General features: G+C 45.0%; 1 protein-coding gene across 4 annotated transcripts in view; it reads right to left on the bottom strand.

Moving 5' to 3' along the window:
- The window catches only part of THSD4 (thrombospondin type 1 domain containing 4), a 740188-nt gene that overhangs the window by 619926 nt on the left and 108257 nt on the right, over positions 1 to 12005 (bottom strand). The window lies entirely within an intron of this gene.

The raw sequence follows: 12005 nt of genomic DNA, 5'->3' as shown, positions 1-12005 counted from the left end.
ATATTGTATAAGACCACTATTATAAGAACTTGAGAAGTAGTTTAAACAGAGAAGAAAACATTCTTTTGTGGTTACGAGAGGAGGGAGGGTGGGAGGGCGGGAGAGGGGTATTCACTAATTAGTTGGTAGACAAGAACTACTTTAGGTGAAAGGAAAGACAACACATAATACAGGGGAGGTCAGCACAACTGGACTAAACCAAAAGCAAAGAAGTTTCCTGAATAAACTGAATGCCTTGAAGGCCAGTGTAGCAGGGACAAGTGTTTGCGGACCATGATTTCAGGGGACATCTAAGTCAATTGGCACAATAAAATCTATTAAGAACACATTCTGCATCCCACTTTGAAAAGTGGCGTTTGGGGTCTTAAAATGCTAGCAAGCAGCCATCAAAGATGCATCAATTGGTCTCAGCCCACCTGGATCAAAGGAGAATGAAGAACACCAAGGACACAAGGTAATTACGAGCCCAAGAGACAGAAAGGGCCACATGAACCAGAGACTACATCATCCTGAGACCAGAAGAACTAGATGGTGCCCAGCTACAACCGGTGACTGCCCTGACAGGGAACACAATAGAGAACCCCTGAGGGAACAGCAGAACAGTGGGACGCAGACCCCAAATTGTCATAAAAAGACCAGACTTAATGGTCTGACTGAGACTGGAAGGACCCCGGTGGTCATGGCCCCCAAACCTTCTGTTGGCCTAGGACAGGAAACATTCCCGAAGCCAACTCTTCAGACAGGGATTGGACTGACAATGGGTTGGAGTGGGATGCTGGTGAGGAGTGAGCTTCTTGGATCAGGTGGACACTTGAGACTATGTTGGCATCTCCTGCCTGGAGGGGAGATGAGAGGGTAGAGGGAGTTAGAAGCCGGCGAAACGGACACAAAAAGAGAGAGTGGAGGGAGAGAGCGGCTGTCTCATTAGGGGGAGAGTAACTGGGAGTATGTAGTAAGGTGCATATAAGTTTTTATGTGAGAGACTGACTTGATTTGTAAACTTTCACTTAAAGCACAATAAAAATTATTAAAAACAAACAAAAAAAATACAACCTAATCTTGTAGATGGAGTCCTGCCTCATTAACATAACTGCCTGTAATCCTGCCTCATTAACATCATAGAGGTAGGATTTACAACACTTAGGAAAATCACATCAGATGGTAAAATGGTAGCCAATCACACAATGCTGGGAATTGTGACCTTCCCAAGTTTACCCACATTTTTGGGGGATACAATTCAATTCATAACAGTACTTTAAAAAAAAATTGCCATTGAATCAATTCCTATAGGATAGAGTAGAACTACCCCATAGGGCTTCTAAGGAACAACTGGTAGATTCGAATTGTTGACCTTCTGGTTAGTAGCTGAGCTCTTAACCACTTCGCCAGCAGGGCTCCATTAAGCCAAAAACCAAACCCATTGCCACTGAGTAGATTCCGACTCATAGCAACCCTACAGGACAGAGTAGAACTGCCCCACAGGGCTTCCAAGGAGCAGCTGGTGGATTCAAACTGCCAACGTTTTGGTTAACAGCCAAGCTCTTAACCACTGTACCACCAGGTCTCCCCAGGGCTCCACAGTCATGCTTAAAAACAGGAAAGAGTTGGTCATCCATGTTTATAGGGATTGTCATTCTCAAAGAATTTCTAGCTCAGTTCCCTTAGGGATGCTTAGAAGATCCTCCCTGGAAAGGAGCCTGCAGGCTTCCCCAGTCCCATCTGAAACTCCCTCATATACAGCCTGTACTCCAGCCACATCAGACCACATATGACTTCCAGAACAAGACACGCTCACTCGCGCCTGTAGGTCTCCACCCTTGCGGTTTGGTGGTTCCCCTGGGCTTCCAGCATAGACTTTGCAGTTCCCCATGGAACCAGTTTCAGTGTCCCTAGATAAAATGAAAAGTTTTTGGGTATTTATTGGAGAAAGATTTCATCTTCTATCTCACAGAGGTATTAGTTTATCAAATTTAGCTTAAGTAATGAGTGATACTTTTAACTTTGAAAAAGGCTTTATAGAAGTACAAGTCTGAGAGGAATATGATGTAATAGTCTTGGGTTTAAACTCTGAATCTCTTGCTTTCCTTCTGCGTGACCTTGACCTAAACATTTACTCTCTGACCCTCGAGTCTGTCATTCGTAAAATGGGAACAACGTAAATCTGCCACACCGGCTGTGGTGAAGATGAGATAAAATACTGCATGTAAAGCACCCACCAATGTATCTGACACAAGGAAGACGTCCAGCCATACTAGAAGCCACCTTTATTATTGTTAGTTGCTGTCAAGCAAGCTCCGACTCATAGCAACCTTGTGTATAAGAGAAACATTGCCCACTCCGACACCATCTTCATGATCATTGGTATGTTTGAGTCTATTGTTGTGGTTATTGTGTCAATTTATCTCATTGAGAGTTTCCCCCATTTTTGCTGACCCTCTGCTTTACCAACCATGATGTCTTTACCTAATCATAAGTCACCTTTACTGAGTGCTTATAAGGTGCCCCACACTGCTGACCTCTTTCTGTGGATTATCCAATTCACAGCAGCCCAATGAAGTAGGTGTATTAGTATCCCCATGAGGGAAAGGTTAAGTAAAACCAGCAAGGTACAGCTAGTGAGAGGCAGAGTTGGGCTGAGAACTCAGACTCGACAATCCCAGAAGCTTAATTCTTAACTATCACGCAGGTCACAGCCTCTCAGGATGTATTAGCTCCCATTCACCCTTGTCACTTGAAGGTCTGACTAACGGACTGAAAACAAGTGAAGAATTATATTCAGAAAACCAGTAATCAAGAGCTGACCACAAACTGTGCCTTGAGATACAGATCTACCCAGACTGGACAACAGCACCCTTGACCCAGACTACCACCATTCATGAAACTCTCTCCATTTCTCCAGTAGGTTCTGTGAGGCCCACCTTCCTCAACCTCTTTCTGGCCCAAACACCTGAGGGATATGACACACTCCACCCACTAGTAGCGTGGCTGTGACTTTCACAGCTATGACTTTGAGGTCCCAGGCTCCTATAAGAGTTTGCCTAAGTCCCCGATTTGGCAAAGCCCCCCAGAGGAGGAGATGAGTGCTCTCTACCTTAACAATCTTTGAATTAAAGCCACCAAGCCTCCCATTCTCCAGATTTCGGCTGCTCCTTGTTGCTGTTGTTGTTAGGTGCCATTGAGTCTGTTCGGACTCACAGCGACCCTATGTACAAAAGAACAAAACACTCTCTGGTCCTGTGTCATCCTCACAACAATCCTTGCTGTTTGAGTCCACTGTTGCAGCCACTGCGTCAATCCATCCCACTGAGGATCTTCCTCTTCTTTGCTGACCCTCTACTTTACCAAGCACGATGTCCTTCTCCAAGGACTGATCCCTCCTGATAATATGCCCAAAGTACTTGAGACAAACTCTAGCCATCCCTGCTTCCAAGGTGCAGTCTGGCTGTATTTCTTCCAAGACAGACTTGTTTGTTCTTCTGGCAGTTCGTGATATGTTCAATATTCTTCACCAGCACCATAGTTCAAAGGCATCAATTTTTATTCAGTCTTCCTTATTCACTGTTCAGCTTTCATATGCATATGAGTAACTGAAAATATCATGACTTGCATCAGGCACACCTTAGTCCTCAAAGTGACATCTTTGCTTTTGAATGCTTCCAAGAGATCTTCTGCAACAGATTTACCCAATGCAATACGTCGTTTGATTTTGACTGCTGCTTCCACGGGTGTGCACTATTGATCCAAGTAAAGTGAAATCCTTGACAATGTCAATCTTTTCTTCATTTATCATGATGTTGCTTACTGGTCTGGTTGTGACAATTTTTGTTTTATATTGAGACAGCAGTAAGTGCTTCAAGTCTCCTTCACTTTCAGCAAGCAAGGTTGTGTCATCAGCATAACGCAGGTTGTTAATGAGTCTTTCACTGTCATGGATTGAATTGTGTCCCTCAAAAATATATGTCAACTTGGCTAGGTCAGGATTCCTAGTATTGTATGATTTTCTACCATTTTGTCATCTGATCCTATTTCCCTATGTGTTGTAAATCCTATCACTATGATGTAATAAGACAGATTAGCGGCAGTTATATTGATGAGATCTACAAGATGAGATAGTGTCTTAAGCCAATCTCTTTTGAGATATAAAAGAGAGAAGTGAGCAGACAGACGGGAACTTCATACCACCAAGAAAGCAGTGTCGGGAGCAGAGTGTGTTCTTTGGACCTGAGGTTCCTGTGCTGAGATGCTCCCAGACCAAGGGAAGACTGATACATCACAAGGACCTTCCTACAGAGCCAACAGACAGAAAAAGCCTTTCCCCGGAGATGGCGCCCTGAATTTGGACTTCTAGCCTACCTGGCTGTGAGAGAATAAACTTCACTTTGTTAAAGCCAGCCACTTGTGGTATTTCTGTTATAGCAGCACTAGATGACTAAGACATCCACCAATCCTGATGCCACATTCTTCTTCATATAGTCCAGCTTCTCGGATTATTTGTTTAGCATACAGACTGAATAAGTATGGTGAAAGGATGCAACCCTGAAGCACACTTTTTTTGATTTTAAACCATACAGTTCAGCTGGTTAGCATGATCAGGAAAACAAGAGGCTGGCTAATGTGGGTAGCGGTTGTAAGGAAGAGCTCTGGGAAAGAAAGCCTTTGACAACGGGCTCTTTGGCAGCCAGAGAGGTGAAGCTACCTGGAGTAGCTCGTCAAGTAGGAGGGTGCTTGCTCTCATATCCTGTCTTGGCGAAAGCTGAATTAAACTGGCCAGTAGACTTTTACAACAGGCTTTGTAAGGTTGGTGTCCTGATGGCACAGTGGTTAAGTGCTCGGTTGCTAACCAAAATGTTGGCAGTTCAAACCCAGTAGCACCTTCACTCCTTAAAGTTAACACCCTTGGAAACCCTATGAGGCAGTTCTACTCTGTCCTACAGGGTCATTATGAGTCAGAATTCACTTGACATCAATAGGTTTTGGGTTTTTTTTTTTGTCTGTGAGCTTACGTATTTGGGTTCTGGGCAGCAGGAGACTCCGGATGCCATTTTGCTAGACTGCTTGGAAATGGGAAGGAATCATTTTTGTTTTCAGTGTTGCAAAAGGGGAGGCCCTACCGTAAGAGCGGTTCCTTCCAGCCCTCCTCCAGTCTGTTGTTATTGTTAGCTGTCCTTGCATTTGCCCCTGACTCATGGTTACCCCAAGTACAAAGGATTGGGACCGACCACTGTGATCAGTAGGGTTTTCATTAGCTAATTTTTTGGAAGTATATCACCAGGCCTTTCTTCGTAGTCTGTCTTAGTCTGGAAGTTCCACTGAAACCTGCCAAGTAACATAACAACACACAAGCCTCCAGTGACAGACAGGTGATAGCTGGCCATGAGGTGCATGGGTCAGGAACTGAATGCGGGTCTCTTGCACGGAAGGCAAGACTTCTACCACTGAACTACCACTGCCCTCCCCTTCAATCTACAGATGCCCATTGCCCTGAAATTGAGGAGGAAGTTTCTCCTACTGAAGAGTCTTAGTTTCACAGGTGTGAGTTGCTACATTGCTGCATGTTCTGCACCCTCCTCTCCCATCTGCCAGCCTCTGGGAAGGCTCCAGGCTGAAGGAGTGAAGGCTGTAGGTCTGGCCAAGAGATTTCATAACAGCACTCCAGATCCTCCCTCATTCCTTGCTCAAGGCTGTGTCCCTGTGACGGCTAACGGGGGAGTGTACCCTCTATGGAAGGCCTTTCTGAGCACGGTACACCAACAATAGGCAGAGGGCAGGGAGTCCAGGCCCTGGGATCTGGACCATACTCAGACTGTGCAGTTCCGAGACTTGCCCTATTGGACCAGATCTCAGTACCTGGCTCCCTGTCTTCTTGTGTGGCCCCAGTTCTCCACCCGATCCCTCCTGCCCCATGTGACTTCTAACTGGAACTCTCTCTCTGGAACACTGTCAACACTAGCCTTTAAACCTGTAATGGAAATTACAGCTACAATTTCTTGAGCACCTACTATGGGCCAGGCAATACCAAAAAAAAAAAAAAAAAAAAACCTGGTGCCTTCAAGTCCCTTTGGCTAGCAGGCGATCTCTTAACCACTGAGCCACCAGGGCTCCATGGGCCAGACAATATAAATGTATTATTTCATTTAATTATTCAATATGTGATAAAAAAAAATATGTGATAGATATTATTATTACTCTCATTTAAAAGATGGAGCCTCTGAGGCTCACAGAAGTTAAGTAACTTTCTTAAACTCACAGAGCTAGCAGAATTTGAGCCCAGATTGGTCTGGTTTCAGAGCCCGGGCAGAATCTTGCAGGTTCATCCAGTCCTCTTGTTCCCTGGTCCTTTCTCATGTCTCCTGACATTTCCCTTGGCCACGAGCAGCAAATTCATGGCCTTTGTAGGCTGGATGTGGCCAGAAGTCATGTTTTGCTTGGCTTGAATTGTGTTTAAATTTTGAGAAATTAGTTGCCAATGTTTTTAAATTGGGAGATTTCGCCTTAAAGATTCAGATTTTCAGTGTCTCTTAGAAAGTGGCAAAGCTGGGCAAAGCTGGGTCCACACTTCCACAGGGCAACAACTGGCTGAGGCTGAGTAGCAGGTGCCCCTTGGCCAGGGAGCCTCTCCACAGTTTACCACAGGCTCCACCCACCCTCTCCACACATTGAAGTCATCTGCCCAGGCCTGGTGGGCAATGAGTCAATGGCCCCAACCTAGCCTCCCGCCCTTACTGAGACCCCTCCCGGCCTCCTTGCCTCGATCCTCAGATGCCATCAGGCAGCTCACCTGACTCAGCCACTGACCATTCTGGGCACATAGCCCCAAGCAACCTGGCTTATAGGCCAAACCTTTCGTTAGCATTAAAGTGTCTGATAAAGTGAAATCCCAGGAGAGGAGAAACAATTACACAACAAAGGGAAGAAACTCAACATAAAAAGATTCATCTACACAGACAGCCCCTCAGGCACCTCAAACTTAACCTGTTCAAACTGAATGCATGACCCTCCCAGCTCCTCCTCTTACAATCCCTACCCACTAACTCTCTCAGTCTATTTGGACCTGAATATGAAGAAGTACATTTATTTATAATTCACATTTTGCACATAATAAAACATCATACGTGTGTGTGTCTACTCTTAAAAAATAATTTTTCAGAGACTAATATTTTTAATAAACCAGGGTACTTTATCAGAAATCTATTCAAAACTCAAGGAGCCCTGGTGGTACAACATTTAAGCTCCCAACTGCTAACTAAAAGTTTCGCAGTTTGAACCCACCCAGTGGCTCCATGGGAGAAAGGCCTGGAAATCTGCTTCCTTAAAGATTACAGCCAAGAAAACCCTATGGGGCAGTTCTGCTCTATCACTTGGGGTTGTTACGAGTCAAAAATCGATTGACGACACCTAACAACAACAACAAGAATTCCAAACTTTGGTTTGGAAAATGTCATTCCCATAAGCACGGTGGGTGCTAGACACAGAAGAACTGGAGGGTCACAGGCCAACCTCTTGGGTGACCTCAGGCAAGCCACTTGGCCTCTCAGAGCCTTGGTTTCATCGCCTTTAAAGAAAAGGAAGGCCAACCCCACTTCTAAGTATCTTGGACTTGGAATCACAGAGAAGCAAATGATTGGCATCTACTGTGCCAGGCAATTTATACCTGTTTTCCCATTTAATCGTCAAACTCATCCTATGAGAAAGAAAAGAATTATCCATATATTACCAATGAGGAAACAGGCTCAGCCAGGTCCCACAACCAGGAAGGAACACAGCAAGAACACGGCATCAGGGATCTCCAGTCTAAAGTACCTATTTACTGCTCTGTCATCTTGAGCGTGGTTTGATTTGGCTGTTTTATATAGCTGAACTTTTTTTCTTCAAATAACTGAAGAATGAGTTGGAATTTAGAAATTTTCGATCATCTTGGTAAGGAAAACTCTGTAATAAGTGCCTGAGGCCGTCAGCTTTGAGTGATTAAGACTTTTCAACATCATCAATAACCAGTTGCCATCAAGTTGATTCCAACATGGCGAACCCATGTTTTACAGAGTAGAACTGCTCCATAGAGTTTTCACAGCTATAATCTTTACAGAAAAAGATCGCCAGGGCTTTTTCCCACGGAGCCACTGGGTGGGTTCAAACCACCAACCTTTCGGTTACTAGTCCGGTAATGAACCACCTGTGCCACTCGGGGACTCCTTTTCAACATAAGGCATGCCATTTATTTGCTCCTCCACCAAGCTTCTGTCACCTCCCTGGCACAGAGTCACAGTCATGCCCCCCCCCACATCACTCAACTAAACACAGCAGGGACAAGGACACCAAATGACAACGGGGGTGGACAAGGGATGGCACTGGTGAGCAAAGGGGTAGAAGAAAGCAAGCTCATGGGGCTGGCCAGGGAGAAACCAGTTCCTGGAGACAGACTGAGAAGGAAGCCAAGAAAGAAAAGACAAAGGAGAGAGAAGTGATGTCTAAGAAGGATTTTTAGGATGTTTCACTCTGTAATGTCTTGTAAAAATCCACTCAGGATCCTTGGGAGAGCTCCAATAAAGACTGACATTATTTTAAAGGCTTTTAGAGTGGGGTTTGTATTGTATGTGTGTGGGTGTGTGTGTTTAAATGAGCTAAAGGCCTGATATGGAAGCAAGTGGGTACAAGAAGTTTCCAGATATATTCCAGCTAAGTAAATCTTATTTATTCATCAAGGGCAGGTTCTAATCCTACCTGTTCTGTGCAGTCCTCCCCGACTGCTCCATCCAACAAGGATTTTCCCTTCTTTCTGAACTCTGGTCACATCTACCTTTTCTTGACACACACTGTGTTTTGTGACTATGCCTTCTAATTTTTGAACCCCCTTGGTACCTAATAAGGAGCCCCAGTGGCAAAGTAGTTACGTGCTTGGCTGTTAACTGAGAGGTGTAGCAGTCTGCTACCGTAAAGATTGCAGCCTTGGAAACCCTATGGGGCAGTACTACTCTGTCCTAGAGGATCACTATGAGTTGGCATTGACTTGACAGTAATGGGTTTGGTTTGGTTTGGTTTGGGAGGTACCTAACACTACATGCAAAGATTTCTCTTATTAAGGGAGTTGAATATGCCAAGGAAGGGGAAAGAAAAAAAAAATCCAAACCCATTCCCATCTAGTCAATTCCGATTTATAGCAACCTTACAGGACAGGGCAGAACTGCCCCACAGGGTTTCCAAGGAGCACCTGGTAGATAAAAACTGCTAACTTTTTGGTTAGCAGCCATGGGACTTAACCACTACGCCAGCAGGGTTTCCAAAGAGAGGTAGTTAATTCCCAAAGATAAGCAGCACACCTTCTGTTTTCAGCCTTGGCTACCAAAGCCCATCCACTTTCCCTGGTTCGAACAGCACAACCTGCAAGCAGCTTTTCTGGACACACCCACTAGAATTGAGCAACCTCATATGTAAATTTCAAAATACCCAGTTCAGCGGAAAGAACTTTCGTGCTGGGCTCCAACTGACATTAAGTCTGAATTCCGTTGCTTCCGAATCAGGTGATCGTGAGCAAGTCATTCCGCACCCGCGCCTCCCCCAGCCTCAGTTTCCTCAACTGTAAACTGTAAGTATCTGCCTCCTAGTGCTGTGTGAGCTCCAGGCACGAGAACGTTGACACCGCGCCCGCAGATAACACAGGCTCCAAAACGATAGCCATTATCATTACCGGTACTATTTCTTACTCCGATCACTTCACAAACCTCATGTTGTTGCTGTTTTGTGCTGTCAGTTCCAACTCAATACATGTCTTCTCCAGCCCTCTAGAGCAGTGGTTCTCAAACTCTGGAGTATATCAGAACCACCTTAGATGAAACTACCTAGGTCACACCACAGACCTACAAATCAGAGTCTCCAACAGTTTAGGGAGATGGTGGGGCCCGGCTGCTCTATTTTTAATAAGCCTCCCCCATGCCCCTCCCTGCAAGTGCTTCTGCTATGTGCTCACCAAAGTCTGATAATTCCACTTAACAGTATGATTCCCAAACTCTTTTCCATGGAACCTTGAGGTTCCAAAGAGGCACTTCTAGACCAGCAGTTCTCAACCTGGGCTGGATGGGAATCATACCAATGTCTGAAGATGACCTCCAGTGGTTCTGGCGTACAGTCAATCCTCATTATTCATGGATTCCATATTTGCAAATTAGCCTACTCACTAAAATTTATTTATATCCCCAAGATCAACACTTGTGGCGCTTCTGTAGTCATTCATAGGCATGCTCAGAGCAGCAAAAAAGTTGAGCTGCCCAACACACATGTATTAACTAATTTAGTGTTCTTGGGGACTTTAAGTGTTCTGGGATATGGCCTGGGTGTCAAGATTTTTAAAAGATGGCCAAAGGAGTCAATGGGTCAGCCAAGGTTGAAAACCACTGCTCCATTTGGATCTATTGCCAGCAATGCCTCTGAGGCTTCAGCAAGAGCAGCCTTTTGTCTGTGTTACAAACTGAGACTCCATCTAAGACTGATTCTACAAAAGGGTTCTTCTGCTTAAAAAAATAATAAGCCTGAAAACAGCTGCTCTAGCCTGTTAGAGCCTTGAGGCCCCACATCCTGGTTTTCATTCACCTTTGTGTCTGTCCCAGGGCCTTGCAACATAGTAGATGTTTAATAAATATTTGCTGGAAGGCCGAGTAGTTTTTAGTTGTTATCTGGCTCCAACTAAGTTTTCAGTTCCCGAGCATCTCAACGTTAACAGTTCCTTAAACATCTAAGGGCTAACAGCCTCTGCTCCAAATCTCAAACCTGAAACAGAGAGTGGAGCAGACAGTCACCCAGAGAACGCTCTCACATACCTCTCTGTGGGGTCACGTATACTACGCACGTCCCTAATGACCTATAAATATAAGCAAATGTTATCTTCATCGGCCAGGAAGAGCATGACATTTGTCAGCAGCACAGGCCACCCAGGTTAATATTTGGATTGTCTCCTCTGAAACTATCAAATTACAAGAGCATGATAAAAACTGGTAGGAATTCACAGTAAACAGTAACTGGCCCCGTGTCAATAAGCTAGAAGAAAAAAAATTCCTGCTGCCAAAACACACGGGGCCAAAATGACGGCAGCACAGGCCTGCGGCCAACAAGGAGAGAGAGCTTTTTCCCTGGGGCTCTCCTCCGTTCTCAGCACAGAGGCTTTGTAGAAGTCCCCTTCCCACTGGGCCCCACCTAGTCCCTGCCCTCCACCCCTATAGCTGGCGGCTGACAGGAGGCTGAAGGCTGCAGGGACCTGGGGGTAAGGAGCACCACCTTCAAATCCTAGCTTTTCTGCTGGCTCTGGGTAGTCAGTCATTTAAGCTCAGGACCTCAAATTCCTCAGGTATACTATCTACTTTATCAGGTCCTTAGAGCGAAGACTGCCAGGGTTTGAATTCTGACTCCTCACTTATTAGCTGAGTAACCTTCAGTAAGTTACTCTACTTCTCTGGGCCTCTGTGTTTTCACCTCTAAAATGGGAATATAGTAATATCTATCTCATAGGATTGTCAATGTAAAGTGATAAGAGCCGTGCCTATGACAGAGTACCCATTCAGTAAACCTTCTGTTGTTGTTGGGTGCCGTCCAGTCGATTCCAACTGCTAGCAACCCCATGAGACAGAGCAGAACTGCCTCATAGGGTTTCCTAGGCTGTATCTTTACAGAAGCAGACCACCAGTCTTTCTCCCACAGAGCTACTGAGTGGGTTTGAACCGCCAACCTGTTGGTTAGCTCCCAAGTGCTTAACCATCGCATCACTAGGGCTCCATCAATAAACCTTAGCTTGACTGCTAACCGAAATGTTGGAGGTTCAAATGCAAACAGAGGGACATCAAAAGAAAGGCCTGGCAATCCACTCCTGAGAAATCTGCCACAATTCAGAATCAACTTGCAGGTAAATTTTTTTTGCTGGTTTGTTTCTTTTAATTATGAATCTGCACTCCTTAATTGAGCACATTTACATGGGTCTGGCCATGTGAGACTTTTTAGATCCATACAACTATTTTGATGGCACA

Source organism: Elephas maximus, chromosome 13, assembly GCF_024166365.1.
Source record: "Elephas maximus indicus isolate mEleMax1 chromosome 13, mEleMax1 primary haplotype, whole genome shotgun sequence".
Taxonomy (NCBI): Eukaryota; Metazoa; Chordata; class Mammalia; order Proboscidea; family Elephantidae; genus Elephas; species Elephas maximus.
The sequence above is the reverse complement of the archived record's forward strand: the minus strand, read 5'-3'. Positions and strand labels throughout refer to the sequence as shown.